Raw genomic sequence first — 17,334 nt, forward strand, 5'->3', positions numbered from 1 at the left:
CCGAGTGAGAGAAGAGAGTGCTCGCCTTAGACCGCTCGGCTACCGTGACCGGCTGTGAGTTGAATATACAGCATCTAAAATCCTGTAATATTTTAATTGACGTCAAAACATCAGACACATTACGGCAATGGTCTCTTAGGACGTGGCGTAACGTGCCAAAATTGGAAGGTACAATTAGAATTTGATCGGAATTTCTAGAGGAATAAGGTTGTCTTCACAGGGTGCACAAACATGTGCCAGCTGTTCACATAAAAAAATGTTCAAATGTTAGCAGAGTACAACCGATCCGAAGACGTTACGCCAAAAATAAAATAAAACGTAATGGTCCACATGTTAGCATTCCTGGCTTTCATTGGTGAAGTCCGGGGTTCGAATACCTATCACGATTGTGGTATTTCTGTGATTTTTCTCAGTGGTTCCAAGTGAATTTTGATATGGATTTTAAAAAATGATAAAACTACGCCCTTCTACTTAAATAATAAAAACTAAAAGCATAACTTCCTCCGCTGTTTTGACGAGTCACTTCAAGGCATGAATTTGGTTGCGTAACTTGTAGAACAGTCTGTAGCAGAGCGACAGATTGGCCACTTAAAGCTGTAAGCGTACAGTAGAGCGAAGATGAGCTGAATATCTGTAAACACGAAAAGTCTGCAGTGAGCCTTCTCCCTTGTAGAGTTCCTCAGAACGTGTGAAAGTAAAAGTTGGATGACGCAGGGAAGAAAGAAAAAGAAAAAGTAGTGCAATTTTCTCTTTTATTGTTTCATATTTGTTGCCAGTGGGCTGTGAGCACTGAGACCCCAGAATTAGGTTAAGAGGGACGTAGAGGTGAAACTAAGCATTTGCCGTTATGGCAGACATCTTCATTGCCATACACAGAACTGACATGACAATTTTCTTCAGAAATAATAAATACCCTTCGTTAAACAAGGGGCTACATCGTCAAATATAGGCATTTTTGAGTGAATACAGACAGAATTTGGATCTGTAATCGGATTTATTGAACACCCACAGATCCTAAATATTAATAAGGATTGTGCTGTAACTGTTCTACACTCTTCATAAATCACTACAACTACAACACACATAAAGCCTTCTCAGTGCGTTATGTTTTCACTAGTCCTTGCCTGGTGAAGGATCGCAACAATGTCCTCTGTTTCCGTGCAATAATAATTGTTGTTATTATTATTATTGTTACGTCTCTACAGCACTTTTTGTGCTTTGGTCGCTTTTACAGTTTCCTGATCATATACACAGTCTGTAGGACTCCTTGGACTGGGGATCAGCCCGTTGCAAGGCCTCTACCTACACACATAACACAGAATAAACGCACACAGACATCCACGTCTTGAAAGGGATTCGAAATCATGATCCCAGCTTTCGAGCGAGCGAAGACTGTTCATGTCTTATACAGCGCAGCCACTGTGACCGGCATCAGGGACAACTAGGTGAGTTTAATTGCTGAAAACGCATTATGAAAATAGGAGAACGCCAGTAGAGTGCAAATTTCGACCCTCGAAGTTCGTGATAAGTGCGTCTACTCTATCCGTTCTTCGTGTTGGAAGGTGCAAAAACCGACGGGAAGACTGAACGCAAGGGTAAGAATATCAGAGAATGTAGGAACGCCAGGATTTCAAGAGGAGGCGAAAACTCACAAGAACAGTCCGTGAGGTATATAAAATGGCTGTCGTTTTCTGTAATTCATGCAGAAGAGAGAAAGTTCCACAATAACGCCCTCTGTGCAGAGCACTGCTTAATTAGAAGGCGTTTGTCAGCAATTCTAGCTCTTACGTCAGTAGCCCGGTTTGCATCACCTGCCTCGAATTCAGACTGTGGTATAATTATGCTAATGAGCACGGAAATAAATGCTACACTTAAATTCAATTCACATAATCACAATTTACCTCATGTGTGGATTGTACATATTTACTTACTTATGTTGTAAATAGCAACGCTCTAAGCAGCTCAGGCTACATAGCGGCTAATGACACAACGGTTAGTAAATAATGATCTGACATAGATGTAGATGGAAGCGGTCGTGGCCTACTCTCTTCGTATCCTGGAAGCCAGAGACACTAGGATAACGCTTAGTAAGGAGACCTGGTCTCCGGTCCAAAATTTCAGTTCTGAAATGGGACCTAGGGTACAAAGCCCTGTAAATGTACAGATGCGAGCATGTATAGGTAAGCGGGTGTATGATTGACGGATACATATATATGCCTGTAGGGTTTTGTACCCTGGTCTGTCCTATACTTTTATTTGGAGGCAACAAATTCTTTCGAAAAGTCGATAAACATCTGCCAGTCTACATGACGTCACATCTCAAAATGTTTCCGCCCCGATTCGCGGACCACTAGTTGGAAACCATTCTGTTTACTGGCATTTAGATAGGGTAAGACCTGTGAGACCACAGGCACTGCGCTCTACATGCTAGTGACTGTAATGTTGGACTGACGAGTAAACACTGTGAGCGCCTGATTCTAACACCGGACATGAACTGTACTAAGCGCTGAGTCCCGTGCGATTTTGGGAGCGTGTATTGGCCGATTCCCCCCCCGAGTTCCTGCGGGCTGAATTTAATTTTCTTGGTGTTCCAGCTCGAGGGAGAACGCTGCGAGAACAAGAGTGCAGAGCAGAAGAACTGAATATAAAAGTGAGCCAGTAACAAAAGGCTGCAGAAAATGAGGATCGTAGCTGAGAATACATTGAATAAGCAGTCGCGTACAGCTGAGAAGGGGTTGTGCTCCAGCTACGCAGTTGCACTGGGAGCTAGCAACTCCATATAAGAACCTTAGCGTGTTTCAAAATGATATAAAGTCCTTCCTGTATTATTAGTGTCATAAAACTAAAGAAACAGAGATTGGCTTTTTTGACATTGTCTATCCTATACTTTTACTTAAGACAAAGTCTCCAACCTCAGTTAAAACGTCAGTTGAGTCTTAACACCACCTACAGGAAGTAACAAGGTTATCAGCGCGCATGTGTCTGGTAGCTCAACCGATCAGTCAAAGTGGCTTGGGTATCCATCTGGACCGATCTGGACTGCCGTCACTGGCAAGGAAGTTAAAAATTTATAACTGCGCCTAGTTCAGACTATATGGGAACGTCTCTTGTTTATGGTGGCACTATACAACTGCCTCATTCATGTAATGCCTATCGACCTTGGTGTATTTTCTGTTACGTCCTCATTGATAGACAGGAATTTTTATCTGCTTGAAATGTAATCCTCTGTGCTTGTTGAATCTATATTTATATCTAACTTTCTTGTCTACGATTTTAAAGGTCGGTAGACAATGTCCTATCATTCATTTTATTGTCCTTTTTAGAGTGTGACTCAATGATTTTAGCTTCTGTTTCAGAAGGGCTCTAGTTTTTATATCCTGGCCATTATAGTAGCATGGTCAGAGGTGCAAGGTCTCATGTGTGTGGGGGTTTTAAATTTTTATCTTAATACACGCAGATGGTTTAGGTTGGTTTTGTTTATATATCCTGCCTTGAGTTGTATCCAGGATCCGAAGATAAGGACTAAGTGTACAGCTATCGATTGGCTTCAACTTCTTACAAGAGGAAGGAGGTAGGGTGTAGTGTCCGAAAGGTTGTTTCCAATAAAAGTAACAAAATGAATATGTACAAAATGCCGATCATTGTATTAATATGTCATCGTCACGAACTTAGATCTCCAGTAAAGAAATAAAAACAAAAAAATCTGAACTTGTTGCAGATCGGAAATGCATATATCAGTGGAGACCTGAAGGAGAGAGACTGTGTGGAAGACCCAAGCTTACACAGGAAGATGTTTATTGAGACAGGAAGTGAGTCACTCACCCAGCAAGTGACTGCGTCAGTCAGTGAGGAAGTCATCCGCCGATCGCAGTGATCACGCGGTCTCAGTCATGAACTGTTTTCGCTCGCTCAAATGCTGTACCGTGGCTTCGAATCCCACTCAAAGCATGGATGTCTCTGTATGTTTACTCTGTGTCTATGTTGTCCTGTGTGTAGGTAGCGGCCTTGCGACAGGCTGATCACTCGTCCGAGGAGTCCTACCGTCTATGTAAAAAAATATTATGACATTAAAGAAGAGGCCAGGGCCCAACAAAGGGCTGTAGAACCATTCATGAATGAATGAATGTGGACGTCACCCAGTAAGTGATTAAATTAATAAGTCAGTGAGTGAGTGACGAGGGGGCCAGTCAATCAATTTCTGAGTCGTCCAGTAACACTGTCTCACATTCGAAACTTTCCCCTGCAACCCGCAATGTTTCCTTCTTTCGTTAATGCTTATCTGAGCTCCGACAATACCGCCCTCGCTCCTGGGCTTCATCCACAGACTTTTGATTACGAATTGCAACTACTGTTCGGGATATAACGCTCAGCACGGTTTCTTTTTTGTTTTCAGTAAAATGGACGACAGTATTTTTCCAAATGATCTAATTATTACTGGTCGCGTTTCCAGTAAAGTCCTTCCATTCGCAAACTCTGCCTTAATGAGAACGACGCGAGGGAAGGGAAACGTGTCCTGGAATTCTGCACAGAACACAATGATGTCGCGTGGTAACATTATGCAGCCGTTTACGTTTTGATCACGTTCAATTTTTAGGGATAGTCTAAAACGTATTATATATGACAGTGGTTGATCAGTTTGGAAAAGCACTGGACAAAAACAAGGCGCGTCTGAATAAAATATGAGACGTATAAACATTGCAGCCAGCAGAATAGCGTCGGCTCTCGCTCCCCAGTGACGTCATGTTAACGTCATACCCTGCAACTGAGGAGACATACGCGTCGATGGATGAAAAAATTGCTAAGTCTGAGGAGCAGAACTTCTCTTTCTTCTCACTTTCTTCTCAGCACTTCAGCTCTCTTTACAGTAGCTAACAATTTAAAATAGGAGTAAGATTCATATTAACAAACGAACATTTACTCATAGAATTGAAAAGGAAAATGGAGGACACGAACAGAATTCAGAATTCTACTGCTAGATTTGCGCATCCTCTAAGAGCCGTAGCTGTCATATATATTGGAAAAAAGTATGTAGTAAATATCAAAGCCAGAATAGTTCTTATACCCTGAAGATGGAGAGATACGTTCCTCCGAAACGTCGGTTAGCACCATATCTATACGGCGCCACATCCCAGAAGACAGCATTCTTGAAAATATCTTGATCGAAATTATTAAAGTAGTTGCCGGTCAGAACTGTGCGTACTTTATTCTGTAACTCGAATCCTGAGACCGTGGATTTGAAACCCTCTCGGGACACGTCTGATGCGTGAGTTTATTTCCGCTGTGTAGGCGGAGGCCCTGTGATGGACAGATCCCCAAGGAGTCCTACCAATTGCCTACACGATCCCCTGTCTCAGAAGTCAGTTAGGAGCGGGACGGTGCCAGATGATGCAACCCGCAAACGCGCAGGGACAAGAAGCAAAATGAGATGTGACACACATGAATTCGTTCTGTCATTTGGGGAGACGCTGAGAGCGTTGATTGGCTAAATGATTTTCTTTTTAGTAGAGGCTAACGTCAAAATGGAAGGCCAACCCTGAACACATATCTGGGAATTAGTACAGCCGTATAAGACAGACTTATCGATAAACACGATGATCAATAAATATTACGAAAGATCACTAGAACCCTCGACCATTGGAGGGCTCTTGTGAACACGGTAATGAACCTCCGGGTTCCATAAAATACTGGTAAGTTCTTGAGTTTTTACATCATTGACGGCTTCTCAAGAAGGGCTCAGGTTCATGAATGAGATGAATAAGTGATCAATAAATACAATATTTTGAAGTGAGACTAATGAAAAGAGATACAGATGCTGTATTATGAGTGTCACAATAATAACAATATCAGTAGTAGCATTAATAGGTATAAACATTTTCTCGGAAGAAACAATTTGGGAGACCTAAATGTAGATAGTATTCACTTACTTGCTCCTTGACCCTATCGACTAATAGAAACATTCGCCTCCTTTACGATATGCGCCATTTTCGCTGGGATAGCAGAGCTTCTGAACTTTGTACAGTGATGAATATTTTAAAGGAGCCCAATATTTCGGAAGCAGGCCCCAGTTTCAGTCCTCAGATGAAAGGTGGGAGACACCTACTCAGCTGGGCCCGTTAGATAGAGCTTATCCATTTCACTGGCCCTGCGGATCAAGTTACAGAAACCTGAGAATTGTCGTTTATCTGGGTCTAGTGTTGAGGTTATGAATGCAAAAAGAATTATTTCCATGCTCCGTTTGCATCAAGATGTATAGCTTAGAAGCGTGGACAGTTCCCTACCAGGACTGACTCAAACTGTAATGTTTTCAATTCCTATCCGGACGGTTATCAAATCGAATCTCAGCCGGAGCACTGGCTATTCTGAGTGGGAATTCTCGTGGCTTTCATCAGTTCACTCAGACAAATTCATCTTGTCATTCAGCCCTACGTGGCCTGAGGAACTGATAGCATTGTTAAATCAAGCAGAAACAAATGATCAGTCGTTGTGTGATTTATTTCTAACACGCCCATTCTCCTATAGCGCACGATAGCCCACAAGAACTATTTTGTTCTTCGAGTCGTAGTGTCCCTCTTGGGGTCCGTAAGACATTTTCTTGTCGTTGATTTTATTTCTTGCGCGGTAACTGCCTTCTAAAGAAGTTATTGAAAGAAAGATAGAGGGGCGGATAGAAGTGACCAGAAGACGAGAAAGAAGACGTAAGAAGATGCTGGATGACCTTGGGGACAGAAGAGGATATTTTCATTTGAAGGAGAAAGCTCTAGATCGCATCAAGTGGAGGAACTGTTTTGGAAGAGACTGTGGACCTGTCGTCTTGACAGATTACAGATGAATGAATGAATGAATGAATTATGGTTTATTTATCTATATTGTCAGTAGCTTAGGACATCGTACAGTGTCAGATGCTAGGATGGTTAAAGCCCTGACGACACTTAATAATCCCTCGCATCATCACTTAGCTCTGTCCGCCTCGAAACAGTAGTGGATAATAGTCACTTGTTTGCCAGGGGCGATAGCAACTGTATGCTTTTTACGTGAGCGTTTTTTTTTCTCTCTCATCTTGTTCCTTTCTCCGTCGCAACGCTGAGTTGCAACGTCGCAACCTATCTTTAAGATTTCACTGACATCTTTGTAACTTTACGAAAACTACTGTCACATGAGAACGACATGATATGCACAAATAGTCAAACAACACATAGAGCAATAAACAGTTTCCTGTTACGTACAATATATTGTTACATATACACCAATTGCTAGGCAACGTGTTGCTAAACAAGTTCCCGCGAAGACAGATTCTTGGTAAACAGTCCGGTGCTTCGTTACGCATCAGTAGAGAAAGCTGCGTTTTCCGTGCCCGCGGTGATGTCACAACAGTGGATAGCGATCACGTGATATGTGTTTACTATAGATCCATGTCCGTTCCTTGGGCGGCTATGTAAGCAAAGCAGCTACAAGGTATGAAAAATAACGGCAGAAGCACGCGAACGAGCAAGCAAGGAGATAGCCGCAGGAAGTTCGTAGTTGAAGAAGAATTAGAAGTCGGCCATGAAGACTTAGTGTGTGACTTTAATCATGTGTAATATTTGTGGTGTGTTTACCTAGTCTTTACCTAGTAATTGGTCTATCCGTCACAATATAATGATACACAGATGTTTCTGTGCTTTTTGTCTGCAGGGAAATATTCGGCTTTCAGTTTAAAATGTGGAATTTTATCTCAGTTTCTCTTTGAATTCTGAATTGTCTATACGATGTTCTATTCTCCGAGCTGGAGGTTCTAATCGTCTCGCCACGGTTTGTCTCTTTGCTTTGCGTCTGGACAACGAAATGAAGAGATACAAATTCGTAACGAAGACGGATACTGGAAAGCTTTGAGCAAGGTAATTAACTGTAACACAAAATAATAAGAAGAATAAATCAGGAAACTTTAGAATACGAGAGATTTTAACATGTTAATAAATATTTGGGAATAATATCAGACATAAATAATAACAGTTTATGTAAATGACTGTTTTATTCTCTTAGCCAGAATTGTGTGCCGGCCCTGAAGTCCACGCAGCCTACTAACCACTAGATACGGGGTCAGAAAGGCGGAAGTGTGGAGATATTGGCTCATATCCATCCAATGTCAAGGTCATGAATGGGTAGAACTGTACCTCCACTGCTCTATACGTTCTCATAGCTTGGTTTTTTTCGGTGAACGGGCAGGGATTTAGTATTATTCTGATCGGGATTTCATAAAAGATTAAAATATGAATAAATTATTTTCATATGGTCAGTCTTAGTGTGATATTTTTATATTTTTGTACTTTACTTTAAACATGCAGTCATTGTATTAGTGGCGGTGCAGCCGTACACTGCTCATCGCCTCAGATTTCAGTTTGTTCCGCATCATCTGCAGACAAGTTATAGCAAGGAATTTCCCTCCGTTGGCAGACTGGGCAGCGCTAGACTCTTATCCTGAAATAGGAACCCCAACCGAGCAATAATTCCTTTATGAAAAAAAAGTGTCCCATATCTGTACACGTTTCCGAGCTTGTTGCTAAGCAACGCACGAAATGTCCTCATATGTTGTCTTAATATTTTGTGATGACAGCTCCCACGTGATGTATGGAGCTCTTACGTGAAATCTATTGTGTTCCCACAATCCGTCTCCGTCACACGACCATTGTTCCGCTGCTCTCAGCAACCATATACATAACTCATCCAACAGCAAGTGACCTGACGTCAGCCATACATGAGACATATGATGTCTTCCGCCCCGGCGCGTTTCCAGTAAGCACCGCCTTCTGAGGCCTGCAGCCGCGCAGATGAAGCAAGATTTAGAGACAGCAGGCACTGAGATCTACACATGTATTCATCCGTTTTGTTCTTTGCTGATTAAACGTGTCTTTACAATAGCTTTCATTATATCGCGTCTAGATTATTAATGAATAAAGGATTAGAACCGATGAGGAAGGAAGAGATCTCTTTCGGCATTTTCCTGGAGGAGCTGAGGAAAACCATCACAAATCCGAATCAAGATAGTCGGTCTCCGGGTTGAGTCCTCCCGAATATGACGCAAACTTGACAGTCCCTGCTTCAGATCCGATGGTCTGTTTGAATAAATGAAGGCTTGCCATAGACATGGAGCCTGTCACAGTGACCGCGCGGTCTAAGGCATGAATCCTCTTCGCCAGCTCGAACACTGGTGTCGTGGGTTTGGATCCCACTCGAGGAATGGATATCAGCGTGCATTTATTCTGTTTGTGTTGTTCTGTGTTTAGGTAGTGGCCTTGCGATGGGCTGATCCCCGTCCAAGGAGTCCTACAGACTGTGTATAGGAAAGCGGCCAAGGTCCAAAGGGTTGTAGAGCCATAGAGAGAGACCACAGTAAGGGAGGAAACTGTCGTTGTACCGGTACAAATTGGATGGGAGGCTGGGTGACCCCTGAGCCGGACTGGATGTTGTGGAGAAGAGAGAAATCCCTTGCCCCTGCAGGGGAAAATTAATAATTTATAATCTACACCTAATACTGTTCATTGACAGAATAATACAGAGCCTATATTGAAGAGTTAATATTCATCAGGAAAAAGCTTGTCTGTGTTTATGAAAATTGAAATTCTTCGCCGTATTCACAAATCCCGTAATTGGATCATATTCTGACACAGCTGACTCCAGTTCTGACACAAAGACTCACTTAACATTTCATTCACATTTATGTGCATGTCTGCCAAGTGGTCTTTTCCTTGAAGTTGCCTGATTAAATTTTATGGGTAGAGTAGCTATACCGGTGTAAGCCGGATATTTCGCACATAAATTTAAGGCGTACAGGAACTTGCCCCGTCTAAACAGTAGGATGGAGGGGTAGAACTCCACTTCTGGTGCACGTGCATATCCGCGTCTTTCTGTATTCTGTGTAGGTAGGGAGGAGCCTTTCGATAGATCGATATCGTATCCGATTCCTGCCAACTGTCTAACAAATTAAATTAAACAGAACGCTCTACGCCTTACGACTATGAAGAGGTACGGCTTTGAGTCTGTAAGATGGCTGGCTGCGCAGTATATGACCAGGGTTATGCTCCCAGTAGGTGAAGGGAAACTTCTCTTCGCCCCGTTCCCACGCCAAATTTGAGGCCCACTCAAACCCAGTGGATTCTGGTTTATATTTCCAGCAGGAAAATCATCTTCATTTAGTACCAAATTTAAAAATGGAGAATTTCAGTTTTACTCTTCATTTGTTTTCATTGAGAATTCTCGAGCAAATGCAAATTTCATCTCACCTACGAATATTGTTATTACTGCCGCTGCTTCTACTCTTACCACTTCTATCTATATATATATATCTACCTTTGGCTCTATTGCCCTCTGTTGGACCTTGGCCGCTTTTTCAGAGTCTTGATCTTATACACAGTCAGCAGGACTCCTTGGACTGGGATCAGCCCGTCGCAAGGCCGCTACCTTCACACAGGAGAGCACAAACACAGAATAAATACATACAGACAACCATGTCTCAATTGGGATTCGAACTTACGATACCAATGTTCGAGCGGGAGAAGATAATTCATGCCTTAGGGCGGCCACTGTGTTTGGCGGGCAACTATAATTACCACTAATTAATTACTTTCAACTAAAAAATGCACCAAGCGAGCAATGTGCATACAATAAATAATACAGTCAAGTGTCACTGTGACTAAGACGCGGGTTTGGAGGAGTAATTGCATTTATTAGATACTTACAGGTCTAATTACATTTAATTATAACACACTTGCTGACTTACTTAATTTAAAAGGAAATGGTATTAACGCCATTCTGCTAGTCGACTCTAGTAGTCAGAACCTCCTCCCGTCGAAAAGGAGGCCCCACTTCAAAACTTGCATGTGGCCCTAGAACGAAATAAAGTAGGGTCGTGATTCCCGACGGGGCCCCAAACCAAGAATTGTTGTGCTGGCGAAGGCCAGCCGAAAATTACAGCACTGCTCATTATTGTGCTTTCTTAAATCTGTGGAAACAAGGAGTTATGGGCACAATTTGTAATGTAAACTTGCTTTAATATTTCAAGTCATATGCTGAGTCTAGCAGGGACTGTAAATTCAAAGTTTGGCCTAGGTTGAGTTATGCAGTGATCCAGTTTTGTGCATAATTTGCACTAGTACACATCCTCATTATATATGTCTGAAAGAGTGCAGCTTTTTGAGATGTGACAGAAGGAAATTTCATATAAGTATCACCGTTTCGAAGGAGCCTGCTGCCTCCATATTCAGGGTTCGCTTAACTGCGTTACAACGCAAGAGTCATCAATCTTCATAATCTACGCAATCTTAACTTCAAATAAAACTTACTTTACATCTGATAGATACAAACTGAAACATTCGTATAGCCGTAGCGCTTAAAATTTTTAACATTTCAAAATAATATTTCATTGAGAACTTGCAGGTATGTGTGAAATGCACCTGCAACCAACATTTTTCATTAGTTCATTAGTAATCGATATGAAATGGATAGGATTTAAAGGTGGATCTCGTTCTGCAGCGATTTTGCTGCAATACATTCTCAAAAACGTAATAGAATTTTTACATATTTGAAGATCTATTACCACAAGAATTTCAGGGCCATGCATTACACAGCGCCACAGTATCATAGGTATTACTTGTCGTAAAAAATTAAATATTGGACTCCTCTTGAGTTTTCCTGGAAGTCTATCAGACTGGGGGCCACACTATGACAGACGGACAGACACACGAATATGGTAATAAAAATATAAAATATGAAACGAACACAGGGCAATTCAAAATTAAATAAACACTTTAAACAAATCACATACAGACCGAGTTTTAGTTTCGTTAGAGACTTTGCGGACACTCACTGTGTGTCCCAAGACAGACATCGATTCAGGATTTCATCAGCGACTGGAAGACGATTGAACTTCTTTATTACAGTTGCACCCTTTGCTTGCAGCCTGCTTACAAGAGGCATAAAGCGACTTCCATTGTGGCAGTTCTTGCGGAAACTTTTAAGAAACTCTCCTTCTATATTTGTAATAGAATTCATCATCCATTTCTGAAAGCGACAGAATGCCTTCTGTGCGAGGTCAGTTGCCAACGCGTGCGCCTACAGCGGATGTGAAGAGAATCACGCCTCCAGCTGGTATTAGCGACCAGATCCACTACATATGCTGTAGGTACATCTCTCCCATCTGGACTGCCATTATTACCGCAGAAGTAAAAAACTCCGTCGACTGTTGACTGACTGAAAAATTTGTGTTTCTTGCGTGGCTACCAAATGGAGAATTTGTCTCTACAACGATGATGCGTTGCTGCAACACAGCACCCATGGCGGACGTGGAGGCGTCTGTATATACTGTGCAACTATAATAAATATTATAGAACCGTTCAACAAGTGGTTGTCTCTTCATATAATGACGTCCCGCATTGGTGACCCCGACAATACAACACAAATAATGGACAGCGGCCGAATAGAAGACCTCCTGCAACAGTACATAACACAGATGCAGAATTTATAAGGCGAATTACGTACCAAACGCGAACAGCAAGACCAAAAGGAGACAAACCAACGAGATGCCAGTATTACAAACAGTCCAGTACCAACAGAAACATCAAGAACTTCTGTGCAGCTTCCTCCGTTCTGGGCTGAGAGACAAGCAGTTTGGTTCGGTCAAGCCGAAGCACAGCTCACTTTGGCCGGCATCAGTAGCGAGCAGACCAAGTTCTGCTACGTGATCCCGCAGTAGGACCAACGTTACGCAGCGGAAGTAGGGGATGTCATCACCTCTCCACCGGAACAAGACCCCTACACAACACTGAAGACCGAACTGGTGACTCTTCTATCCCCCTTAAGAGAGCAACACATCCGCGAGCTCCTTGCACCCAAGATGGGAGACCGCAAACCGTCCCAGTTTCTAAGACAACTCAGGAGCCTCGTCCCAGCCGGCTTCCTCCCAACGTAAGGGCCATTCTCGCTGGCCAGCCCGAGGGCGACTTGGACGCCGCAGGCCGCTGTGCAGACCGGAACCCAGCCAGCGCTCACGAGCGTCACGCCACCCCCTGACAGCAACGCACTTATGCAGCGGATCGAGGGCCTCTCTCGCCAGGTGGCAGCACTGAGCACCGAGCTGACCCAACTCTCCAACTACAGGAATGCCCGCCCCAACTTCAGAAACCGCCGCTCGGACAGAAGATCTCCTTCCCGATATAACGCTACACCCACCCTCTGCTGGTATCATCGCCGCTACTGAGCCCCGGCACAAAAGTGTACAACGGACAGTTCTCTGGAGCAAGGTGTCACAAGTGTGAAGTTTTTTAATATCTGAATGTTTTGTCTTAACTCTCACAGATGGTTTGTGCTGGGCTTGGCTTGTATACCCTGTCTGGTGTTGGTGCAGGTGTCGAGAGATAAGGACTAGCTCTATCGATTGGGCCCAACTGAGTAGGTTTTACCTGAAGACGGAGACAAAATCCAGTCTCCGAAACGTTACGTTTTTAAATATAAACAAGACCATAGACAATGTCCAGAAACATAATATTTGTATTAATGTACCATTGTCACAAACTTTTAGATCTAATATATTTGCCAGTAGACAGCCTCTGTGGTCTAGTGATCAGAGTTCCTGGCTACAGATCCAGAGATCCGGGTTCGATTCCCGACGCTACCAGATTTTCTGAGAAGTAGTGGGTCTGGAACGTGGTCCACTCAGCCTCTTGAGGATAATTGAGGAGCTAATTCAAGGAGATAGCGGCTCCGGTTTAGAAAACCAATATTAACAGCCACGGGGATCCGTTGCGCTGACCACGCGACACCCCCTATCCGCTACAGTTGGCACTAACTTCGCCAACAAGCGGCTGTCGCTCTGTCGGTTGCGGACTAGAGGCCACGGAGTTTGTTTTTTGTATCCTTGCCACTAAACGTTTTCAATGTCGCATTCTGTAACTGTATCAACAGCCAGTCAGTATGACAAGAGCAGTACCCGCACGCTAGCGGCGAATCGGGCGTCATGTTGCATTCTTAACATTCCGCATTGACATGTAGTCCTTCCTATTGCTTCTGTACGCACTTCTGCGCGTCTCAGCGCTGCACACATTGTTCAAGTACTCGTTATAAACCTCGCTTGAGGCTGCAGCCAGTTTTATTTACAAACTTCAAAACATTCATTTCCTTTGCTGTCCATGCTAACGTGGGCGATCGTCGGTGACAGATCAGAATTAAAGTTACTCCCACATGATCAATAAAAAAAAGATCAATAAACAATTAAAATAACAAGCGGACATTTCTACTGGCTAGTTTTCTTTCCTCCGGCTTTCACTCTAACGGCTCTTTGACAAAGTGAAATGATGTTTATCCTACCAGTTCAAAGCATACACACATACGGACAGGTGTGGTGGCCCCAACTCCAAAGGACATGCTACAACCACACATCATGACGTCACACCATTGCCACATGCATTTGGAACGGTACAGGGACATAATACAATCACGCCGTTTCTCACTTATCGCTCGGTGACTAGTAATTTGTGTTATTTTAACAGAACAATGTTAATGGCACATCAGGCCTCGTATTGAATCGCATTCCACACTTGTCCTTATTGACACAGAATCAGCTTCAAGAGTTACCGTCTTGACGTCCAAGTTATGTACCCCCCCCCAAAAAAAAACTCGAATCAGTGAATTCAGGCAACGATGATCAAGTCGAGGGTGTCAGAACTGAGGCCATAACGACGGCGGCAATGAGAATCACCGGGATATGACGCCATGTGCTCCGAAGTAACGTAGGTATCCATCTTCCGAAATTTCGGTGAACTGCTACAGGACTGTACGACGTCACGACCACGAAGTGCGGATCAAAGGATGTGCATCACATTCATACCAAGGCTGACTTATGGGTTCTTGAGATGCAAAGTTGAAGTTTTATCTGTAAAAGGTAAAGCTATCTCTGTAACAGGCCGTGGAGGCCCATAGCGATTACAGCGCTGCCGCTAATCAAAACACTTTAGAGTTCACAGTTGCACACACACACACACAAGGGCTCTCAGTCTTCCCCAGTCGTATCCTGACAACGGATTTATAACAGTTTCACTATATCTTCAAATCACATATGAAGTTTCTTTCACAGTCTAATTCTTTTCTTGTCATTCTTCTGAAACTGCCAATTACGAAGACTCGACTCAATTCAATTCCTCTGCTCCCAAGCTCATATCCTGACAGGCTGGCGTCTCGAAAATCGACTCAGTTGCTTTTAACTGAGATCTCCTTTATAACCACTTTGCACGGATCACGCAAAAACACATTCTCTCTCTCTCTTGTTGGGAAGGCTTGTTTACAGTGCCGTTGCATACCAACGGAAGTTACTCGATTGTTGCTTGCTTATTGGCTGCCACAGGAATGTGTTTACTGAGTCGTTGTCTAACAATGAACATCTATTCTGACTTCACTATCCCGGCTTTCGGGCGTCATCTCACAATATTAAGACATTAAGTTCTTACAACGGTGATTATGAAGAGTTCTACCTTCTGGAATATAACAGTGTTTAGTCCTTCAAAATCAGCCGACGTTTCGGAGTAACATACTGCCTCCATCTTCGGGCAGAGCTGCTTGCTACCTGCTTCGCCCTGGTTACTTGCTTGGCTTATTTATCGACACTGAAGATGTAGGCGACATATTCCTCCGAAACGTCAGTTGACTTTCAGTGGACTACACGTCGTTATATCCCAGAAAACAGATCCCTTCAACATAATTATTGATGTCGGATGGATGAGACAGAAGCATGAAGGAGGCCATGGCTATCATCTCAGCACCTCCCTGCAAACAATTCCGCGAGATTATATCGCTTTGTTTCCTTCTGTTCCTTCTCTTTTGTCCTTACTTTCCAAGCAGCAGGTTCATGGAAGGATTTTACTTATGTTCGCGAGGTTTCTATTTCGAATCTCGGCTGAGATAAAGCATATTCTGACTGTGAGTTTTCGTGGCTTTCCCCAGCTTTTCAAAGAAAATTCCGAGGCAGTAACTTAGAGTAGACCATGGCAGTTTCCTTCCACATCCTTTTGAAGTCATTATTGACTCTCGTCCAGTCTTTCTTCCATTCCCAATCTTTATTTCTTTCTTGCGTTTCTTTCCGGTTTCTTATTACCTTATTTTCTTTCTCTGTTCCTTCCTTCTGTTGCTCTTTCTTTCCATTTCTCTTATCCACTGCATTCCTTTCGTTTTCCTTCTAATGTTTTTTGGTGTGCAGTTTGAAATATTTTGGTAGTTTCCGGTATATATGGGAAGCGATAGAAGAGTACACTTCTACCCTGAAGATAGAGGCAGCATGTGGATGGGTAATAAATGCGATATTTGGAGTCCTTACTGCTGTGAATATGACTGTGCTACCCTGAAGATGGAGGTAATACGTTCTGTGAAACATCTGTAACGATGTAGCAGATTACAAACTGAAACTCACGACATTGGTCTGCATAATTACGGCCGTAAGAACTTCCCATCCACGAATTTGTAGAGCTGCTGTTCTGCTTTCCTAGCGCTTTCGCCTTCCTGTCCGGTCTTGGTGCAGAACTAGTAGCAGAATGGTGCTAGAATTATCATAAAATTACAAAGTAAACTGAATTACATGTCGCACTTTGAGGTTCTTCAGATAAGTGATGACCAGCCTGTTGCCTGAGGCACCCTATAAGGACCAACGTCATTTAAAAAGGTGACCAGTGAATATAGCGTGAAGAAAAACGTGGCCAAAGAGTCTGTGTAACAAAATGAATGTCTGCCAACTTCATGAATGGTGGGTAAATTCCCGAATATATGAGCGAATCAAAGTTTCTTACGAAGTTTCTTGTGTGAAATACCATTATGTGTGTCTGCTGTCATTTTCAGATGATCCTGAAACTTCTGTTGAATGCCCTAACTTGCTGAACCAGTTTCTTACGGATGGGAAGTTTCACTATGAATACAGTACGTTGTTCAAGCAACACCCAAAGTTCCAGCTTCTTCCGCTAGAGGCAGAGGACGCTGTTTCTCATCCAGTAATACTGGGAACTATTAGCTTTAACAAACAAGTTTACCACAAGTCATATTACATTGAGTGCACTTAGAGCAGGTAAGAGCCGGGGAGTCAACGGAAATTATCTTACAGTTACACACTTTGTAAAGTGAAGTACTGCGTAATTACGTCGACCTCAGTAAGCTAGCTGGACGTAACAAAAGTCAAGTAACCAAGCACGAGAGAAATTGGATACAGAGGAGCTTCACAGGTTGTAATAAACCAGCAGCTTGGCTCAAACACCTTCTGCCGAATTTGATGGTATCACTGAAATGATTGTGGATAATTCTCTCTCCTTGGATAAAACGCCGTATAGTCCG

This window comes from Cryptotermes secundus, unplaced genomic scaffold (assembly GCF_002891405.2).
Source record: "Cryptotermes secundus unplaced genomic scaffold, Csec_1.0 scaffold5, whole genome shotgun sequence".
NCBI classification, from domain to species: Eukaryota; Metazoa; Arthropoda; class Insecta; order Blattodea; family Kalotermitidae; genus Cryptotermes; species Cryptotermes secundus.